The sequence below is a fragment of the Prionailurus bengalensis genome, chromosome B2 (genome assembly GCF_016509475.1).
Source record: "Prionailurus bengalensis isolate Pbe53 chromosome B2, Fcat_Pben_1.1_paternal_pri, whole genome shotgun sequence".
Classification (NCBI taxonomy): Eukaryota; Metazoa; Chordata; class Mammalia; order Carnivora; family Felidae; genus Prionailurus; species Prionailurus bengalensis.
The window spans coordinates 88,341,626-88,365,745 of NC_057349.1; the positions used below are offsets into that span (position 1 = coordinate 88,341,626).

The 24,120-nt window shown below is 36.3% G+C and overlaps 1 long non-coding RNA gene across 1 annotated transcript in view; it reads left to right on the forward strand.

The window, feature by feature from the left end:
• The window catches only part of LOC122489789, a 149,658-nt gene that overhangs the window by 101,915 nt on the left and 23,623 nt on the right, over positions 1-24,120 (forward strand). Inside the window, exon 3 of the long non-coding RNA XR_006299007.1 lies at positions 23,806-23,919. This is a non-coding gene — a long non-coding RNA (uncharacterized LOC122489789). The remainder of the gene's footprint in view (positions 1-23,805; positions 23,920-24,120) is intronic.

Here is a 24,120-nt window from a genome sequence, read left to right on the forward strand (position 1 = left end):
TTGACTTACATACAATACCCAGTACTCATCCCAACAAATGCCTTCCTCAATGCCCATCACCCATTTTCCCCTCTCCCGCACCCCCATCCACCCTCAATTTGTTCTCTGTATTTAAAAGTCTCTTGTTTGCCTTCCTCCCTGTTTGTTAACTATTTTTCCCCTTCCCTTCCTCCACAGTCTTCTGTTAAGTTTCTCAAGATTCACAAATGAGTGAAAACATACGATATCTGTCCTTCTCTGACTGACTTATTTCACTCAGCATAATACCTTCCAGTTCCATCCACGTTGCTGCAAATGGCATGATTTCATTCTTTCTCATTGCCAAGTAGCATTCCATTGTATATATAAACCACATCTTCATTACCCATTCGTCAGTTGATGGACATTTAGGCTCTTTCTATAATTTGGCTATTGTTGAAAGTGCTGCTATAAACATTGGGGTACATGTGCCCCTATGCATTAGCACTCCTGTATCCCTTGGGTAAATTCCTAGTAATGCTATTGTTGGGTCGTAGGGTAGTTCTATTTTTAATTTTTTGAGGACCCTCCACACTATTTTCCAGAGCATCTGCACCAGTTTGGATTTCCACCAACAGTGCAAGAGGGTTTCTGTTTCTCCACATCCTCACCAGCATCTTGTAGTTTCCTGATTTGTTCATTTTAGCCACTCTGACTGGTGTAACAAAATACAGCATCCCTTCTTAACAAAAACCCTCGAGAAAGTCGGGATAGAAGGAACATACTTAAACATCATAAAAGCCATATATGAAAAATCCACAGCTAATATCATACTCAATGGGGAAAAACTGAGAGCTTTCCCCCTGAGATCAGGAACACGACAGGGATGCCCACTCTCACCATTGTTGTTTAACATTGGGTTGGAAGTCCTAGCACCAGCAGCCAGACAACAAAATGAAATAAACGGCATCAAAATTGGCAAAGAAGTCAAACTTTCACTTTTTGCAGACATGATACTCTACGTGGAAAACCCGAAAGACTCCACCAAAAGACTGATACATGATACATGAAATCAGCAAAGTTGCAGGGTACAAAATCAATGTATAGAAATCGGTTGCATTTTTATACACCAATAATAAAGCAATGGTCACGTAAAATCTTGATGTTCATCCAAAATTTAACCGAAATTAGCCCTCCCATCAACTTTGCAACCTTCCAATTCCTGCTCATAAATTTAAGCCTACACCTCAACACTAACCTAACTCTTTTGTTTCACATTATAGCACATATTTGAAGACCTATACCACCTTCCCAACTACATTTTCTATTCTTCAGGTTAAACATCTTCACTTTCTTTTACTCTTCTTCCTTTTAAGCAACAAATATTTGATTAGACACTAAAGTAACACGTCCATTCCTTTTATAATTCTAGTATTTTGCACTATACTTATACTGCATATGCAACCTACAATTTGCACTCTTGAGACCCCATTGTCCCTTAATGTGGACTCCACACATTTAATAATATACTGTTAACTCCTTTGTTGAGAAGTGCATTACCTTGTATTCCAGCATTTCTTAAACTTGTCATTCTCATATTTCCATTACCATTTTACCATATTTCGGTACTACCAGTACAGACTTGATGATTTTCTTTAAATTTTCTCACTTTTGACCTAAATATTGTTTCAAAAGAGGCTTTTATGCCACTGCCATAAAAAACCACTAATATTACTCTACAAATGGAAAGAAATTATAAAATAAATACAATGAAAATGTTAATACAGTTAAAAATAAAAAGTATCTGTATCAACAAACATAGTTGTGTTTTAAATGTCTACTTAAGAAAAAAAAAGTTCTCAGTGAAAGGAATAGAACTTTTTTCACTAGTCACTAAGTTTATAATGAAAAGAGGCACTACATAAATGAGTAAACATAATTTTTAGTTAGATATTAATTACCTCTTTGAAGTTTTGGTCATGTATATCCCTAGACCAGAAAGTGATAGATAACATCAGCTACAATATAATTTACATTTTTAATGGCAATAGGTGGCCCTTTGACCAGTGGGGAAGGAGTTGCAAAGCAAAAGCTTGGTCAGCATTCTTACCCATTAAACTCAGCCTTCATTCTTGTTCAGGAGGCAAGAGCATAAAAAACCTGTGAAGTGAAAACAGCTCCAAGGATGGCAGGCTGGGCACATCCACTGGCCTCTATTCTCCCACCATCCCCTCAGAAGGCCTACTGTATCCACAGGAAAGGAATGGGGGAGAAAGGAATTCATTCAATGAAAAAATGGGGAAGAAGATAATAGCAACAGCTGACAAATAAATGGAAAGATTGTAAATGATTTAACATATCCCCAAATGTGACTCTCTTTAGCTGTGGATTAATCCAAGAAGCAATCTGACTTACACTGCCCTGAAAAAAATCTCAGAAAGTTCAGTAACTGGGTAATACCAAAGATTTCTGAAGACATGGATGAACATAGGGTTAATAATGTAAAGAATTGTTAAAATATTATTTAAGAAGCAATCATAACACTAAGGTACCCCCCTCACCAACTGACTGATGACTAGAAGTTTATTCTCTGGAAAGAGTAAAACAGGCTCATTGGACTCAGACAAGCTAAGCACAGTTAAGGTCAGGAATGGCACATTGAAATTAGAAGCATTGGTGAAAATTTTCATCCTGAATATTGAACCTCCAACTTTATTTTCCACCCAATTCCCATAATGCTAACAGCCGTGATTCTTTCATCCAAGCAGGAGATTGGAGCAATTTTCTCTGAAGAATATGACTTTAACAAGACCAAGAGAAAGAGACTAAATCTGCTGACATCTGGGTTTCCATCTCCATACCCCCATATGACTCAAAAGTCAGAATCCCTGACAGTGTTTACATACACATACAGAGGTTCCACCTAGCTTTTTATTTGCCTGCTCTAATATCAGTAGACACTTGAGAAAGCCTCTAATGTGAGAGGGAGATCAAAACAATCAAAATAAAGCAATCAGTGCTGTGAGCACCACACATTAAGAAATAAAACCCTTGGGTTTTCATTTAATAATCAGTAAACATTGGTTAAGCACCTACTGTTAGGGATTATGACCAATTGTGAGGTGAACTGAATCAGACAGAAGGAGATCATGATTTTCTTGAAAATGTTCCATTGGAGGGCATGACTTAATGGTCTAGCTAAAAGGGCATGCTAACATGATGCTAACTACCTACTCACAGATCACCATCCTCCCAGTCTAGGCACTGGGAAAATATGGAGAAAAGTTTTCATCTACAGAAAAGGCACAATACACTGACCTAGGATTGCTGCTTTAACCTGATCTGATAAAGAAGCCAAGAAAGCAAATCCTTAGTAATCATGAGTTTTCAATTGAGTAGTTCTACCCAGTAAGGAGGTGAGGAGTGATGGCACCAATGACCATCACCGACCAATCTAGTAGCACCTTCTTTCTCCATAGATAGAAATGAGTAAAGGTGGGAGGAGAAGTCAGTGGTGCTACTCCAGTTGAGGTCCCTCCACACAGAAATATGAGGAAGGGAGAATAAATGTTCCTGTGTAACACCTGTTATGTTTTAGACTCTTTTCTGTAAGAACTGAAAAAAAAACCATTCTTTTTCATAGTGTCATTCAATTTACATTTACTTCAACTTATTTTTACTTAATTACTTTGGAACAGTCTTCCCAAAGTTTTGACATATTTTCAAGATCTGAATGTAATAATAACCAGCTTATCTACCTTTCTTGGTTCTACAAATTTGAGATCTTATCCTTTCTATACATGTATCCAAATAAATAAAGTGGTACTACAAATATGACAGAGGATGAGACCCTGTTCCTCCATGGTAATGATAACAGATTCCATGACTTCGGGGGGTATGATCATTTGACCAGTTATAAATCTACTTACCTAAACAGAGTTTATTTTGAATTCTTATCACCAAAGAAACATGAAGAAATTTTACCAAATTTTGTTCTGGAATTCACACATTTGATGTTAATGGCAAATTCTTCATTCATTTATGCCATAGCCATTTTTTAAAGAAAAAAATATACATATAAAGAGAAAGAGGGTTTTTTTTTGAATTAATTTTTCTAGGTGAACCCTTTCAAGCTATCATTGAACATTGCTTCCTCTTCCCAGTGCTAATAAAATAACCTTTTAAAAAACCTTTCTGCAATGTTTTCAGTGACAGGGTAATACTCATTTACCTATGGTTTCCATATTTTGTTTTTTTGCTTTTTTTTTGAAAATCAAAGAAAGATTTCCCATTTCTAGCAAGATTTCTGGTTTCCTAGCAAGTTTTTGTCAGAGGTTATCAGTTGAGGCTCTATAGTCATGTCTGCAACTTATTTCAGTTTCATAGGATGAAATTCACCTAGCCTAGAGATTTGGATTCATTTAAAGAATCTCAGTACTTCCCTACTGTCTTCTCACATTTACCTCTTCATCATTTGTAACCTTTCCGGTTTGCAAGTCATTCTCCTTGAAGAAAAAGACAAAAGCAAAATACTTGTGTAGTTTTGCTTTCTCTGTGTCAGCTGTCAACTCAATTTCTCTCCTCAGAAATAAAATGATATAATATCTGTTTGGAGCCTGAAAAATCCTTTTTGCTCAGCATTTGTCTAAGAAAAAACCTAGAAGGAGAGAAAGAAGAGATAGCAGATTTTTTTCTATCTTTAATGTGTACATTAATTTACTTGCTTGCTCATTGAATCATTTATAGGAGGTGATTAGGCACCATTTTCTTGGTTTCAGATATTGTACTGAATACAAATGATAGATAAGTAGAGACTGATACTATGTCTTGAAAGACATGTTTTCGTCACTGGATATATGTTCGGGTCAGGGCAGGGGGCAGATCAGAAAAGTAAATTAGCAAAGAGAATGCAGAGATTGTGTACCCCAACTGGGTGCCAAAGGAAGCACACTTTGCCAAAGTCAGTGCTTATGGTGGGGAGGCTGTGCAGAAAAGTCAGGCACAGCTTCCAAGTAGAGTCAACGCTTTTGCTGAATCTTAAAAGATGAATAGAAAAGAGCTTCTGGAGCAGAGGAGCAGGGTCAGAAAAGGTAGAGAAGATGATAAATGGTTAAAGAGAGCATGACCACTTAAAAATCCCCAATCCTGGCCATCTGGTGAAGTGGAGAGGTGATGTGGTGTGTTCTTTTTAATGACACTTTCATTAAAAGTACAATTTTGGGGTGGCTAGTTAAAGTTTTCTCAAGTGCTCTTTATTTTGCTTTCATTCATGCCCATTGGGGGTTTGCATATAGGAAGTGATTTAAAACTCATGCTGGTCTTGTCTTGTTCACAGCAAATTTATATCTCCTTCTGAGAAGCAACATCTTTCTTCAAAGGCTTTGCATGGTGAGCATCTTCTGTCCTGGGGTGCCTTCATTTCAGATATTTTGTTATCTCTTACACTAAAATACTTGTCCCACTGTTTATAGTACAGAGGGCTTTATATGAGAGAATACTGGAATTATTGAAATCTTGGCTTTTAAACAACTCAGAAAGCAGAGAAATGTAAATAATGAAAAAGAGTTCATAGCACAACCAATACAGACAGTACTTGCATAATTATTTTTTTGTAATATTTCATGTTGGTCTAAAAAGTATCTTTGGTTGTTGCAGATTATCATTCACAGAAAATCATCTTCTGAGGCAGATGATTAAAATGTTCTTCTCTGTTTATAAAATTTAGATAATGCTTCCCAATTAAAATAACATTGGACCAGCAGAATTCCCTAACTTCCTACTATAGTAGTTCAATGTGTATGTTCAATGTGTATGTTCCCATAAGACATTGAACATACATACACACACACACACACACACAAACACACTCACCAGGTAGGAAGCTTCTTTATACCCCAGTTTCTTTTCACAGCTATACCATCCCTAGCTCCCTTTTGAAATGGAAGTCTACACACATAACTCAAGATCATCAAGCCCACATATGAAAGACCCACAGCTAATATCATCCTCAGTGGAGAAAACTTGAGAGCTTTCCTCCTAATGCCAGGAACATGACAGGGATGTCTACTCTCACCACTGGTATTCAACATAGTATTAGAAGTCCTAACCTCAGCAATCAGACAACAAAAAGAAGTACAAGAAATCCAAATTGGCAAGGAAGAAGTCAAATTTTCACTCTTTGCAGATGACATGACAGTCTGTGAAAAACCCAAAAGACTCCACCAAAAAATTGCTAGGACTGATACATGAATTCAGCAAAGTTGCAGGATATAAACTCGATGCACAGAAATCAGTTACATTTCTATAACCAATAATGAAAGAGCAGAAAGAGAAATCAAAGCAGACACATAGATCAATGGAGCAGAATAGAGAAACCAGAAATGGGGACCCACGAACATATGGCCAACTAATCTTTGACAAAGCAGGAAAGAATATCCAATGGAAAAAGACAGTCTCGTCAGCAAATGGTGATGGGAGAACTGGACAGAGACATGCACAGGAATGAACTTGGACCACTTTCTTACACCATACACAAAAATAAATTCAAAATGGATGAAAGACCTAAACATTACACAGGAGCCATCAAAATCCTAGAGGGGAAAACAGACAACAACCTCTTTGACCTCAGCCATAGCAACTTCTTACCTTGACATGTCTCAGGAGACAAGGGAAATGAAGAACTATTGGGACCTCATCAAGATAAAAAGCTTCTGCACAGCAAAAGAAACAATCAGCAAAACTAAAAGGCAACTGACAGAATGGGAGAAGATATTTGCAAATAACATATCAGATAGAGGGTTAGTATTTAAAATCTATAAAGAACTTATGAAACTCAACACCCAAATAATCCAGTGAAGAAATGGGCAAAAGACATGAACAGACACTTTTCCAAAGAAGACATCCAGAAGGCTAACAGACACGTGAAAAGATGCTCAATGTCACTCATCATCAGGGAAATACAAATCAAAACCACAGTGAGATACCACCTCACACCTGTCAGAACGGCTAAAATTAACAACACAGGAAACAACAGGTGTTGGTGAGGATATGGAGAAAGAGGAACCCTTTTGCACTGTTGGTGGTATGCAAACTGGTGCAGCCACTCTGGAAAACAGTATGGAGTTTCCTCAAAAAATTAAAAATAGAACTACCCTGCAACCCAGCGATAGCACTACTAGGAATTTTCCAAAGGATACAGGAGTTCTGATTCGAAGGGACACATGCAACCCAATGTTTATAGAAGCATTATCAACAATAGCCAAATTATGGAAAGAACCCAAATGTCCATCGACTGATGAATGGATAAGGAAGATGTATACATACAATGAAATATTACTCAGCGATCAGAAAGAATGAAATCTTGCCATTTGCAACAACATGAATGGAACTAGAGTGTATTATGCTGAGTGAAATAAGTCAGAGAAAGACAAATACCATATGATTTCACTCACATGTGGAATTTAAGAAACAAAACAGATAAACATAGGAGAAGGGAAGCAAAAATAAGATAAATACAGAGAGGGAGACAAACCATAAGAGACTCTTAAATACAGAGAACAAAAGGGGGGTTGCTGGAGGGGTATTGGGTGGGGGAATGGGCAAAATGGGTGAGGGGCATTAAGGAGGGCACTTGTTGGGATGAACACGGGGTGTTATATGCAAGTGATGAATCATGAAATTCTATTCCTGAAATCATTATTACACTGAAATATTATTACATAACAATAGTTATGTTAACTAACTTGGATTTAAATTTAAAAAAAAACTAAAGAAAAAAGGAATAGCAAAAAAAAACCCACAATCAAATGTAAGTCTTCACCAAAAGTTAAAATCAACATAAAAGAGCCCTCATTGGCATTGGTATTCTAACAAAGGTGACCACTGTACCACCTTAGCATAGGTACTCTTTCCACATGCATTCAGAGACAGCAACTTCTAGGTACAACCCTTCAGCAAGGAGGCAGGTAAAATGTTTAACCTTATGGTGGCCATAGAGACTAATGTCCGAGCCATTCCAGCCCATGAGTGTAAAATGACATCACATTAACCTTTATGCCTACACTGTATTGACTTAAGGCCCTTTGTTTTAATTGTTGGGTGTCAAAACAGTTCCTCCCTTAGAAATTATCTTGGAAGAATTATCCTGAAATTATTTCTTAAACCCCCAAACTGGGTATATATAACATGTATTTACAAATCAGTTCTGCCAACTAACATCCCTAGGGCCACCTGCTGTGTTCCTTTTTTCTGCTAAAACTATGCCCAGCTGAGGTGTGCAAACTTTAAGTCCGCTACCTAGAGAAGCCTCACAGTTGGTACTGTTGAGATGGCAATCATAAAATTGCCTGTGTCTATGTCAAGGTCTGAGCAAAGACCTCCATATTTTCACACTCTGCTGAGAATCACTGGACTTTGTGTGGAAGTTAGAAGAAATGCCCTTTTATTAATATCTCAGCCATATTTAATTAGTTGGTCTCCTAAGCAACTCTGGTCATCACTGGACTGTTATAAAATTCTTTATTTCAGCATCTATGCTTTGCTCTTTTTCTCATATAAGCAACTTTCAACCTGCCCCACCCACAAGAAAACACAGTCCTTCCCACTCTCCCCACCAAATGCCTATTTCCATAGGAACAAGAAAACAAGCCACAGTCCTGACAAGGTCTATTTTAGTTTATTTTTTTTACAAAGAAACATTTCTTTGTACTTTCTACTTCCATCCAGCTTCTACTCCAGGAAGACAATATAAATATAAATATAAATATAAATATAAATATAAATATACACACACATGCATATCACACACACGTCAAAACAACAACAACAAAATACAAATTGCCATGGCTGTATTACCAACCAGAATACTTAATACTATCAGTAGGGAATTTTTAATTTTCCTCAAGAATACTGATAGGTATGTGGCAGATTATATTACTCTGAGAGGGTTCACAACTATATCTATCATCCCACATGCTCTTCTTACAGGATGATTTTGACATACCTCCCATTGAAAGGCAAGGTCTAAGTTCCCTCTCCTTGAATTAGGTGGGCTTGTGACCATATCACAAGTGACACTATGTGATTTCCAAGGAGGTTGTAAAAGGTGATACTATTTCCACCTGATTTACTTGGGATGTTTGCTCTCTGACCCAGCCAGTATATTGTGAGAAAGCCCAAACAGCTCATGGAAAGGCCTGTGGAGAGAGGAACCAGGCCCCTGGCCCACATCCTTGCTGAGCTCTCAGCACCAATCTATCAAGTTGAAAATGGATCTTGCAACCCCCAGTTGATCTAATCCCATTCCTGACACAAGAAGGAGCATGGATAAACTGTAACTGCTGACTTTGTAATTACTAAGCTCAAAATTTCAAATTCGTTAGCAAAATAAATGATTGAGGTTGTTTGAAGCTATTGAATTTGAAGTGGTGTGTTATGCAAGAATATATAATTGAAACATACTTGGGTGCCTGAAAGTGCTTCTGTAACAAAGGGCCTAAAGTGTGTGGCATTGCCTTTGGGATCAGGCAGCACGTGTAGACTTCAAGGGTCTCAAAGATAATTAGAGAAAGCTCAGAGGGCTTCAAAGAGAGTGTTAGCAGAAATCTAAAGAGACCAGAAGATGCTGTCAATGAGAGCTTAAAGAAGATTCAGGAAAAGAGGGGCCTTCTTATGTAGTAGCAGAAAGTTTGACAAGTGTTACCTGAGTTAATTTGAAATTATATCTAATGAACTCGATGGTCTACCTAAAGGGATTTCCAGAAACAGTATTGAAGGTACTGTCTCACTTCTTCTAGCTGCCTACACTAAAATGGGAGGGATAACAGATGAGCTAAGAAAATAATTGATTAGTTTACAAACAAAATGTGAGGAAATAGAAATGGTCTAGGACTTGTAGGGGTCCTAAAATAAAACTGTTTCTCATTCCCATCACTCTTGACAGCAAATGGTTCTCAAATGAACAATTGATCCTGGTCAAAGATCAAACCAAGTATCGTCTGTAGGATCCTTTGTTAGGATCTCAGAAAGATTTAAGATGGTCCATCAGGGTTGCCTTGTACCTCCACACTGAGAGTTTCTCCACCTAGTTGCCTCTGATTCAAGGCACCCAAGTCCTACGGCATATCTCAGTGCAGCAAGTCCTTCCTGAGTATATGCCATGTGTACTGCTTGGGGAAAATTCTATACCATCTCATTTATATCTTCCAATAAGGTAGGTACCAGGTCTTACAGAGCCTCAACAGATGCTTGCAAATGCTAATGAAGGTGACTTATCTTGTGGTCATCTTCAACTGTTCCTTTGTTCCTGCAAGCCTTGTCCAAGTTGTGGATTTGGGAGCTTGTTACTGCGTTTTGTTTTGTTTAGCTTAAGGTTGTTGTTATGCAGCCACTAGATAATTGAAAAAAGGCATTAGCTTTGCATTTAGGTGCTTTCTCAGAGAACTGGATGATACTAATTATTATAAAAAGTTAAAATTTATCAAATGACCCATCACAGCATTACCTTACCAACTGTTTGATATTAAAGAAATAGATAAATTATATCTTAGCCACCTTCTTCACTATTTTGAAATTTTTTGAAGTGTTACCATGTAATAATTTAAAAATCATATGATTGTAGGGGAACCTGGGTGGCTCAGTCAGTTAAGCGTCCGACTTCAGCTCAGGTCATGATCTTGCTGTTCATGAGTTCGAGCCCCAAGTCCAGCTCTGTGTTGTCAGCTCAGAGCCTGGAGCCTGCTTCAGATTCTGAGTCTCCCTCTCTCTCTGCCCCTCCTCCACTCGCACTCTGTCTCTGTCTCTCAAAAATGAATAAACATTAAAACAATTTTTAAAAAATCATATGGTTGTAAAGTGTGTGGGGAAAAAAAGACACCACATATTATGTTTGCATGTGACTATAGCTATGAGAAAATAAATATTCCAAAAAAAAAAAAGAGTCAAACCAAAAAAGAAATACCATGCATGGAAAAAATAGTGGAAAAACATTCAAGAAATCCCCCCAAATGATGTGACTATGGATAGTTTTGTTAATCTTTCTTTGTTAATCTTTCTTGTTTCTTTCAGTTATTTCTAAAATTTTAAAAACGTATGTTATTATACTTATAATGGAAACACATTATGCTAATTTTTATGAAAACTAAATGATTTGCTGAAACCTCAGCACAAAGCAAAATTGTGGCTTTCTAGCTGCTAGTTGTCATTTCAGGTTTTCAGGGCAAATAAAACATGACATTTATTTTACTTTCTTGATACGATTTTTGAAATATGCCTAGATGAAACTGGTTTCTTCCTTTTATTTCCTTACTATTCCTAGGACAATACTTTGAAATTTTCCTACTTAAATACATGTTATTCATCTTCCTACATGTATAACTAATTGGCACATGCCGCAAAATGGCCCTTCAATAAATATCATCCCCTGAATATATGAATCCTTTCCTGATGAGTCCTCACCTTTCTCACAAAACTTCACATGTCCTGTAATACTTGGGGAGACTGATGCATTTTTTTCTCAATCATCCTTTTAAAGAGCTGTTTTTCTATGATATTTTTGACTACCTTCTCTGTGTAGATAAATCACCAATCTCTGTTTTCATTGCCCTCTCCTCTGCCAGTCTTGCATTTCTCAGTGTTCGGTTAATATCAACACAGGGGATGCTTATATATTCAAGATTTCATTATTTCTCCAAACGTCATGCTTATTTTCTCCTCCCTATAATATGCAAAAAAAATTCTTCACTTTTTCATAGTTGCTATTCAATCATAACCAGACTCTTCCAAAATTATTTCTCTGCTTTTTCCAACCGATCATTAAATTTTCTTCATTTCCCTCCCTTTCTGCTATCCTGGGAGTAAAATGATCAAAACATTTTGTTTGGAGCAAATGAAGAACTCCAGTACTCACCTCCAACAGAGTGCCATTCAGTCAGACCTTTATTCACTGCTCCTTTCTCTCCCTAATCCATTGCCCTGGTTATGCCAAGCAACGCACGCTTCTTTCCTTTTCTCTTCATTGTGGCTGGACTAAATCCCCACGGTCACAAGTCACAAGCATCTTTCTCATCTATCCTTTTGCCACCATAACTCTTCACCATAAATCCCCACTGACACCGTTTTTTTTTTCTCTCTGTCACTAATGCAGATGATTGATATGAAGCTGTAAATTCTCTAGTAGCCAACCCTATTGACTCCCTTGATACTTCATGATCAGGCAAGCAAACTTGCTTTTAGTCAAACAAATATAAAAGAAATTATTTGAAGAAAATAAGTAATCTGGGAGAATCAGTGATCTGGAGTTGTTAATTAAAAAAAAAAAGCAAACTACACATTAAAAAAATCTTATCACTTAATTTATCCATTAACAATTTTGTTTTGATTTTGTGTGTGTGTATGCATTTGCTAGTTTTTTCTGTTTAAGAGGAAAGGGAAGATGTAGGCAAATTAAGAAATAGACCCATTTGAGCAAATCTGAAAATAAAAGTACATGTGCTTAAAATGCAGATGAGTATAATACATGACTCTCTGTTTGTAAACATAATGGATGGTTATGTAATAAAGTACTCAATGATACGCTATACTTAAGGATGTATAACACCTGAGAATATGCATAGGACAGAAAGTACACAAAATAGAAAATACAAGGTGATGCAAAAGTTTGTAAACAAATATGGAACTTTTAAACCTTGCTCAGATAATCAGGGCCAGGAAAAGTAAAACAAAAATCTATTGCCATTTTTTTTGCATTAAGTTATCAGAAAATTTAAATTATATTACAAATGTAAATAAGCAGGTCATGAAATTATTACCTTTCATTCTCTGTTGGTGGCATTATCAATTGGTGTAAGATTTTGGAAAGCAGTTTGGCAATGTCTATTGAGAGTAATAACATTTGCAACCTTTGAGCCAATAACTGCATTTATGGAAATTATTTTGGAAAGTAATCCAAAAACAGAAAACAAATACATTGTTATGATAGTAAAAGAAAAGGTAGTAGCTAATACAACTTCTCTCAATTATGCAATGGAAATTATGCTACAACTAAAAATTATGATTATAAATACCATGTGATAGAAAATATTGAAATAAGGAAACTGATATGATTTATTTTACTACATTTACTGAATTTCTTTTTGTAAAGAAGAAATCTTGGAACACACTCTAGAAGCCATAGAACACTGACTAACAATTGAAATTGTATTATCTAGACATAAATGCTATTAATATTTTTGTTCCAAGAAAAGATGGACAAATTTTTTGCTGGTTAGATAAATACACAGATAGTAAAATAAATACATAACATAACTATGAATTTTTTAAAGCTCATTTATTTTTAATTTTTTAAAAATTTTCTTAGCATTTATTTATTTTTTGAGAGACAGAGAAAAACAGAATGTAAGTGGGGAAGGGGCAGAGAGAGAAGGCAGAGAAGGAGGGGCACAGAATCCAAAGCAGGCTCCAGGAGGGGCTCCAACCCACGAACCATGAGATCATGACACAAGCCTCAGTTGGACGCTTAATGGACTGAGCAAGCCAGAAACCCCTATTTTTAATTTTTTTAACGTTTATTTATTTTGGCAAGACAGAGAGAGAGAGAGTGTGGGTGGGGGAGGGGCAGATAGAGAAGAAGACAGAATCTAAAGCAGGCTCCAGGCTCTAGGCTCTGAGCTGTCAGCACAGAGCCCAACGCGGGGCTCAAACTCACCAACCCTGAGATCATGACCTGAGCTGAAGTCTGAAGCTCAACTGACCGAGCCACCCAGGCACCCCTCAAGTTTATTTATTTTTGAGAGAGACAGAAATAGTGTGAGTGGTTGAGGGGCAGAGAGAGGGAGAGAGAGAGAGAATCCCAAGCAGGCTCTGGGTTGCTAGCACAGAGCCTGATGCAGGGCTCGAACTCATGAAACTGTGAGGTCATCACCTGATCTGAAACCGAGAGTCTGACATCTAATCGACCACCCAGATGCCCTTATAACATAACTATAATTATGGAGTTTATAGTTTTCTGTTTATTGTATAATATTGATGCTAAGTGAGAGGAGCAAAACAAAATTGAAGATAAAACAATGATAAAGAAAAAATTTAAGTAGGGGAGAAAATGAAGGAAGTATTGAAACACATTAACACTGGACTGGAATAGTGAAATGCAGTTAGTTTTTTTCAACTTAGCCAGAATTTTGTTTTTCTGCTTTTGTTTATGAGGATTCAATGATTATTTGTTATTTTAACCACCCAGATCCAAACATCCTTCCTCTCTGGAAGAACACCCCAAAATAAATGGGAGGTAGGGTCTCTAACAGAAGCTTAGAAGAGGTAGCTCTTAACCTTCCCAGCTGTCTGGCATCTAGTGTTTTAGGTGGGTAGCACAAGCAGAGACCATCAGACATTTTTGTCTGTGACTTTGAAACTGATGTTGCAGTGACAGCTGGGTGATTTTAAGTGACTATGGAAAACAGGGATGTGGCCATTTGTCCAGAGATAATGATACCAGTAGCTACAAAATTATTCAGATTCCATAGGGTAAATCTTGGCTGTGCCACACATACCTGGGGGTCTGTGGACGAGCTTCCAAAAAGTTAATGAAATCATAGGTCAAATACATTATGTGTATATGTACATTTATCTTTGAAAAGAATTCCTTGATTTCCTTAGATAGGCAAAGGATTCTATGACCCAGGATGTAGGTCATTATTACAGAGGTGCTCTACCTATTTCTGGGTTCCATCTGTTCCTTGGAAGATATCTCTATCAGACTGCAATGCTCAATAGGCAGAGGTTTGAATCAATTGTTATCGATCTATTATTTTAGTCAATTAATGAGTGATGAATCAATTCATCTGTTAAGTTGCTTAAAAATATATTCATTGCCACCTTTTTCCTGCAGGCATCATTTGGCAGAAGGGATGCAAGGCATAGGCATTCTCAAACACATTCCAGGTCGAGGATACAGACAGATAAATGAAGTCACTGCAGTCTTTTTCTCCTGGCAAAATGGCAGATTAGATGCCCTGAAAGTTTCCCACTACAAAATATCTAAAAACTCCAGATAAAATATAGACAACATCCTCTTGAATAGAGGAATGACCTTGCAAGATAGTAATGGTAATCCAAGAAAATGGTAATCCAAGAAAAAAAAAATCCATGATGTGAGTTAGTGCTGCAGCTACCAGCAAGCTACAGTTCTGGGTGGCCCCAAGCTTTGGCTTTAAAAGGCATGTGTAGGAGAGAGACTTTCTGCAGTCAGTGGAAATCCAGTATTGGGTTAACTCTGAGCTTTCCTGCAGTTACCAATATTGGATTCCTGGTGGATTCCTCCCACTGATAGGTTTGTGTAAAATTAAACAAGCCATTCAAACTCTTTATCTCTGAATTCCTCTACTAATAAAATTTTAATAACAATACTTCTATTACCTTTGCAGATATATAAAAATATTAATCTACGTTACACAACTATATCCACGTATAGACAGAATTCTTGCATCAGACCACCTGGTAGGCCTCCAGATAGGTTACCTTTGTGTCAGATATTCACTGCAGGTCTAAACAGCAGCATGTAGTCCGTTTTATGCTTAAGGGATCACCTGAGCCCCCTTCCCTCAGCAAAATCTATGGGTAGGAACATGTTGGAAGGAAGTAGGGAAGGAATTTTGAAGCTTCGTGTGTCCGACTAAGATGAATAAAGGTATAAGTCCTAAAAAGAAGCATTTCTCTCTATTCATAAACAGGGGTGTGGGGGACAACTATTTCATTTGATCTGAAAGAGTAACTTAAGTATAATACATTCCTGAATTCCAGCTTTCAAGCTCTAGTAAAACAATGGAAAGAAAATAGTTCGTGTGCAACATAGGAGACAATACGTAACTGGATGTATATTTTAATATGTTATGTTGAAAATGTGACTTAGAAAACTAACCCCAAGAGGCTGGGAAATGTGTAATGTGTCAGTCATCTGTATGAAAACATATAAGCAAAAGGTGAAATAACCTGACAATAGACTAAGTGGTAACACTACCTAAGACATGTATTAATTTTCTTTTGGGGGAGAGAGAAAGAAAAATGGCAAGAGTCTGTATAATATAACTTGATTTAAGGCTAATAATTACAAAGGATAGCTGAATCTTAAATTTATAAATTTCATAAAATTTGGGTGGCTTGTGAGCACTAGCTATAACTGAAAATATGTTTATGAATATAGAGAGGTTACAGCTTTGAGTAGGAAATATCAAAATAAGATTAGGCTTTGAAAAATGTAAAGTTATGCATCTTGGATGAAAAATTCACAGATAATCAGGGAAATGGAGCTACTGTACTTGGAAAATGGTAATGTTGAATGAGACCTGGGAGTGATAGTTACAGAAAATTAGTATGAGATTGCACAGGATGATATAGTGGTTTATAAAAACTGTTTGGGCAGCACATGCAGAGATAACACATCATGAGTCAGACAAGTGTGTCCATTTATGAAAACTTCAGTACCAGAAGGATGTCATCATACCAGAGTGAATTCAGAGAGAGCTACAAAAATGATTGAGGGACTGGAAGGGCTGATGTGAGGTAAGATTAAAAAGAACTAAATATGTATGGCTTATCCAAATATAGACTATATCGCCACAAAATGTAAGGTGCTCACACAGTGAGGAAAGGGAGAAAACTTTTCAAGGAAGTTTAAGCAGAGGTTATCAGGAACATTCTGAAGAAAACTAAAAAAAGAAAAGTTTAGGTGAAATAAGCGTTCCCTAGTGGGTTAAGTGGAGAAAATGGTACACCATTTTCATTCTCTAGATCCATTGTGCGATGTGAAAAAAAAAAAATATATATATATATATAATTTAATCTCCTACTCCTTCAGTTTCCACATCTTTAAAACCAGGAGTACTGGTTTTGGCACACTTGAGTTTTGACTGGTAAGATCAATTCTAGCCATATTCATTTAAATACCATTTTAAAAATTATGTGTCAAATGCTCAGCATCAGCTATAATGGTACAGATTTTTTTTAATAATTAAATAAAGTTGATCTAAGAAATGAACAATATACTTAAGTTTTAGAAAATGGGCTAAATATGAGCATGTAATATGAAAACTTGAATTTATTGTAGTTCTTGACATCAAAGAGCTTACAGTCTCATAGATGAGTAAACATGTATTCAAGTACACAAGCAAAATATGCTATAGTTGTTATAGAGATTCAAAAATGAGCTGAGATTGAGATTCCAAAGAATTGAAAGAGGAATGTTTCAAGGATAAGAAGGAGGTGGCATTTGAACTAAGCCTTGAAGGGTACTTGGAATTCAACAAGAAGAAACTGGAGGAAGATTCAAGGACAGAAGAGCATGACACACACAACCCATGGCCAAAGCCATGAGTGATCTGGTGTGGGGGAAAAAACACAGAAAAGTATGGTGTAATACAGATCTGGACAGGTGTGCTGTCATTTATTGGACCATGATTGGGGCTTGAATGGGAGTTGAGACTGTAGATAGACCACTAGTTTTCACAGTTTTCAGGCTTTCATCAAATAAAATCTAAATAGAAGCCCCATCTATGGAACAGATAAAAGTAGTGCTTCTCTGTTTGAAGTTGGTTAGAGACCTAGGCTCCTGCCCTGTAGTATACTGTCAATCTCTCTTCCTCCCTACTCCTGGAGACCCTGAGGCTTCTCAAAAGACCCCTACAAACTGTTCAAAGAACACAAATTTAGCAAAAAGTAATAAATAAGGAATTCTGAACAAGACAATGAAATGACTGGTATAGACCTGTAAAAATTGACTGGGAAGAGCACCTGGGCGGCTGTTTGTTAAACGTCTGACTTCAGCTCAGGTCATAATCTCATGGTCTGTAAGTTTCAGCCCCGCATTAGGCTCCATGCTGACACCGTGGAGCCTGCTTGGGATTCTCTCTCTCCTTTCCTCTCTCTGCCCCTCCCCCATTCATTCTCTCTCTCTCTCTCTCTCTCTCTCTCTCTCTCCCAAAAATAAATAAACTTTAAAAAAATAGGAGAAAGAAGAAAGTGGGTTGAATTAAGAGTATACTGCATGAGTCTGAATCTAGATTGTAGGTGAGGATTAGTAAAGATGTGGCTTTGATATTAGAGATTCAAATACCAATTTTCTTGATTAAAAAAAAAACCTCGCTGTAAGAAGTAGAATAGATGCTAACTCAGATTTTCACAGTGAGTGGGACATTGTTATGCCACTAACTAAAAGAGAGTTTTATTTAATACATGATTCTGGTTTAAGATTTGAATCTACCATAGTCTTCCTTAGTGGTTCTTTTTGTATACCTACCTTAGCAGTTACTTTTGTATAGTAAAATGTACTGGTTTAGAAATTATAGCTTAATAATACTTCTTTTTTGTTGAGTCTTGAATTACAAAATCTTGTCACCTGTATGAAAGAGGAATGAAATATATGCCAAGAATGGGAATATCATTTTTGTAAATGTATTCATTCATTTCTTCATTTGTTTGTTATGCATTACTTATTAATCATTTAAAGTGTATGAGATATTGGGATAGATTCCAGGAGAATTGAAGTTTTAACTGTTACTCATATATTGGCTAGATTATTAACCTTTAGACTCATCTTCCAATAATCTTTAACAACATTTCTTCCAGATTTATAATTTATTTCCATGTAAACTCAGATTCCTTTCTGAAATTCCCTTTCTTTTTATATTTTTGTATGTATCTAATAGTGCCACATATTCATGTAAGTACCAAAATTCTATCCCTAAATCAAAGCATTTTAACCATCTGTTATCTAATGTACATACATTTTTAAACATCCCAATTAATCACTGACATTCTAGTTTATATTTGTCTTTATTAGACTCTATATTTTTTATTTCAGCCATATTTATCAAACCAAAAGTTAAGTCGGCTAATTCTATTTTGTATCAAACAAGAAATACTCAAGTTTATTTTGAGCAAATCTGATCTATAATCATTTAAGGGAAATTTAGATTCTAAAATAATGTGATTAGAGTGTTCATTTCACCCATAAATCTCCATGCCATGATGTCACTTCTTACTTTGTATGATTAGAATAATTGGGAGCAATATTGAGGATTAGAATAACTTTTTAACAAGAAATGACCACTGTCAAGATATTCTGGATGATCTATTTTAGAGAAGGATCAAAATTAAAGTCAGTATTAGGTATATAACCTCTAATATATGCCAATGTAGTGCTACACAGTTTACTTCCTATCTCATTTAATCCACAAAATCTACGTGGCAAGTAAAATCATCCATTTTATAAATGAGGAAATTGGAGTTAAGAAAGTTTAACTTGCCCTGGCGAACACAGCTAGTAATCGATAGAGCAAGACTTATAAATTTCAAAGTCCAAGTACCTTTCACTAAAAATGCTCCCTACAAGTGAATAGTAAAGAATTCATTAATAAGTATTCAATATCATTGTCAATGGAGGAAGGAATCGGGATTAATACTTTATTATAAAAGTACCATAGTTATCTTCCCTGTCATATCTCAGGAATTGTCATTTACTATTATAATATTAAAGTGACAAACCAATCTTACTTGACATTTTCCTGCCTATTTGAAAGAGTTATCTCTGGGCAAATAGCCTTTTAGAAGGAAATCTTTTAATTTGGATTTGCTGTCGATGAACATTTGCCAGAAACATTGATCACCATAGTCATAATGTCTCAAAATTCTGTACAAAGTAATCAATATCATCAAGTCTCAAAAGTACTATACAAACTAATGAATAATTTGCAAATATACATGTTGAAAAGATGTCAAATTCATTAATGATATTTGAGAGATTGGTCTCTATTAGGAATTATTTACAAGAAATGCGCATCAAACTAGGTCTAAGTGAGAATAAGTTCTTAGAGAAGGTAATTGGAAGACTGATACATTAACATTACATAGAAAGTGGTTAATTATTCTTCTTTTTCCAAAGATGCTTTGCCAAGTAATTAGACCAAATAAAACAACAACAAAATAGGCTTTCTTTATAGAAATTTCCAGGAGTGCTTAAATGCTGATCTGTGGGTCAAGATTCTAGTTCTGTGGTTTCTTATCTCTATATCCTTGGCAAGTTTTTTAGCCTCTGTGTGCCTACAAGTGTCTTTACTTGTACAAAGGAATAATGTTAGCATCTGATTTACAAAGTTATTTTTGAGTTTTGAATTAATCCATATAAATATTTAGTCCACATGGGTGGAAAAGGGAGAAATCAAGCATAGCTAAAGGGTAGAGAGCAATCAGGAGGATGGCAGGCAGCGAGGCAGGAGCTGGGCCAGACCTGATGTGCTCTGGAAGCCATGTTCGTAGGCTATCCTTATCCTAAAGACACAATGAAGTCATTGAATTGTTTTAGGCAGGGACATGACATGATCAGATCTATGATAATGTTGAAGCTAAGCAAAGAGGTTATGATCAGGATTATTAAATTTGCACTCTCATTCTGGAACATACCAAGGTGACTATTTAGTCATTTTGTCACTGTGAAATGGGATCTGGATTAGGTTCTGATAGACTAGCTCTGTTGCTCTAAAATAGAAAGACTCATTGTTGTGTGTGTAGTATAAGGAAAAAAAGATTAATCAAAAGACAAGATAATAAAGTAAAAAAGAAAGACAAGTTAAGGCAGGACATTAATAGAAAAATGTTAACTCAAGCCATCATACTTAGAAACAACACATATGTATAGTCTATGTGGTATTCTTTTATAAAAATGATGCCATATAATGCATCATTGTCAATATGTAAGGAAAAAGAGAGGGAATGAAATTAAAGAATGGAAAAGGATATTGCTTATAAACATATATGCATACATAAATATAAGTTACAGCTTCTTTGCTATGTTTAGCATCCTGAATCTATTATTTGCATATCCATGGATTTAAACTACATAATTAATAAAAGTTTGAGGTAAATATAATTTGTTTCATATTTTAAATATATGGCTGTATATATTGCTAGATAATACAACAGATAAACAGAAGAGAGCATAACAAGGATATTAGAAATGAATTGCATTGAGTTAATTTGGGGCTAAAAATAGGTATTTGCATTTTCTCTTGAATTTGAAGGCAATTTAGAGGAAGAAAGGTTTCTGGACAGCCAGATATCAGCCAAATCCATAAAGAGCCAAGTATAGCTCCAATCTATCATCTGGAGCACACTACTGCTGAGCCCTACCCTAGCCAAGAGAGTCAAGTATAAAATGTGCTCAGAGCTCCTGATTCCTCTCCAACATTTTTCACTCTGCTTTGGCTGATGTTCATTTAGGTTAGATTGCCTTTTTAAATTTTTTTTCCAAAACAAGAAGACATACTTCATCAACATAAAAATGTTCTTGAGACATTTGTTCAATAAATGCAAATGATTTTAAAGTCTAAATTATGGAGTTGGTTTAATAATTTCAGAATATGCTATCTAATTATCTGGGTTATCGAAGAAAAAAAATCTTCCTTCCTCCCTCCCTTCCATCCCTCCCTCCCTCCTTCCCTCCTTCCCTCCCTCTTTCTTTTTTCCCTTTCTTTCTCTTTCTTTCCTTCTTTCCTTTCTTTCTTTTTTCTTTCTTTCTTTTTTCTTTCTTTCTTTTTTCTTTCTTTTTCTTTCTTTCTTTCTTTCTTTCTTTCTTTCTTTCTTTCTTCTCCCACTCTTTCTCTCTTCATTTTTATTTCTTTCCTTCTTCTCTCCCTTTACCCCATCCCTCTTCCTCTCTGTCCCTCTCTTCCTGCCTCCGGACATCTTTTCTTCCTCTCTTTCTTTCCTTGATTGAACTAATTGGGTGGTCAGTGATTGGTTCCTAACCAATAGCCACTGTGCAACATAATCTACATTCTGATAAATAAAAACTAATTTGCCATTGAGGAATTTTGTGGTTTACAATTTTTACAGCCAGTTCTAGTCACCACATTGCTCGGTTTTGTGTCACCAATTTAAGGAGCATCAGAGACCACCTTTAGACCACTGTGTGTCTAATATTATAATCTAGGCCTTTGGTTTCTACTAATTATTATATTGAGGAAACTGATCATAAGAGACAACTCCATAAAACATCTTAGAAATTGGTATTTCCCTAACAAACATCTAATGTTTCTACAGAAGGCATATCATACTTGTATGGTACTTCATAGATCACAGAATTTTTAGTTTTTTTTCTTTTATTTGTTTATTTTATTTGTTTATTTATTTTGAGAGAGAGACAGAGAGCACACATGAGCAGGGGAGTGGCAGAAAGAGAGGGAAAGAAAGAATCCCATGCAGGCTCTGTACTATCAGTGCAGAGCCCCACACAGCGCTCAATTCCACGAACCATGAGGTCATGACCTGAGTAGAAATCAAGAGTTGGATGCTTAACCAACTGAGCCACCCAGACACTCCAATCATAGAGTTTTTATATTGTTTCATCTCACTCATTCCTTCAATATTAATTTATTCACAAAATTATTGTGTGATAGTTATATACAACATCAAAGAAGATGTCTTTGACCTTAAAGAATTTATAGTCTTGTCACTTACTCCTTCCAAAACCTATAAAAAGTAGATCTTATTATCTCCACCTGAGGCTTACAAATTTTTAATAATTTAAATCAATAAGGTGTAAATGCTGGGTAAAATTCTTCTGAATCCATGATTCTGAGTCTCTGACATAGCCTATACTCATCAATCCCTCCTAGTAAGCCCCATGAATGAAGTCACAACAGTGTTTCTGGAGTCAGTTGAATCTGAGTTAGGATCCCAGCTCTGTTTTTTAATACCTATATGAATGTGAGCAAATTACTTTTCTTCTCTGAGTGTCCCCATTAGTGATAGGGACTGGTCATGCCAGTCTTCACACTACAAGGTTGCAGAGAAAACTGCTTCCAAGACTGTAGCAAATGAAAAGGTGGAGGTGGAACATAAAGGGCTGAAACTGATATGGGGTCATTGAGGCACTTAGCATGGGTATAAAAATAAAGGGGAAGTGGCCCCAATCAAAAGATATCTTAATATTAAAATCAAATTGGCAATTTATGACTCATAGACTGTTTTTGTAAAAAGAAAAGTTTTATCAGAAACATGTTTGGGTTGGGTAAGGAAGTGAGTCAGGGTTGTGCAGGTGCAGGGTTAAATATAATCTTTAAGATTTTGAGACTTTGTTCATCTTTGTAGTAGGCAGAATCTAAAATAGCACCCCAGGGGCACCTGGGTGGCTCAGTTGGTTAAACATACTACTTCAGCCCAGCTCATGATCTCATGTTCGTGAGTTCAAGCCCCGTGTCCGGCTCTGTGCTGACAGCTCAGAGCCTGGAGCCTGCTTTGGATTCTCTGTCTCCCCCTCTCTCTGCCCCTTACCTTCTTGTGCTCTCTCTCTCTCAAAAATAAATAAACATAAAAAATTTTTCAAAAAATTAAAAAATAAAATAAAATAGCACCCCAAAAATTTCCTTTGCTAATCCTCAGAACCTGTAAACAAGATGAGTGATGTACTATCACTCTTATGGTTATGTTATGTTATGTTGTTTTATGTTATGTTATGTTATGTTATGTTGTGTTATGTTATGTTATGTTATGTTATGTTTTATGTTATGTTATGTTACTATGTTAGGTCACAGTTGATCTTAAGGTAGGAAGATTATCTGGGTGAGCCTGATCCAATCACACCAACCCTTAAAAAGCAGAGAGCTTTCTCTGGCTGATAGCAAAAGAGGAAGGGAGAAGGTATAAGGGAGATCTGAAGGTAGGAAGGATTCACCTTGCCACCACCGCCTTTGAAGAAGCAAGGAGTCACAGGAAAGGACTGAGGAACAGCCACAAGGTATGAAACTGACTAGGCAACAATGACAAGTCCTACAACCACAAAGATCTCTATTCTTCTATTAACAGGAACAAGAGTGGAAAGGAATCATGAGCTACAGTTTGATTTCAGCCTTGTAAGATCCTGAGCAGACCCAGCCATGCAGTAGCCATGCCGTCACCGACTTCTGACCCACAGAAACTGTGAGAAAATAAATGGATGTTTAAGCCACTAAGTTTGTAGTAATTTCTATGCAACAATAAAATTCATACAATCATGAATATTTGGCATTAATTTCTGTGTTAAATATATTGTATTAAATTACCATTTATCTTTATGATTGACCTTTTCTCAGCATGCCGTTAAATTGTGTAACCTGAGTGTAGTGTCTCATTTACCTCATC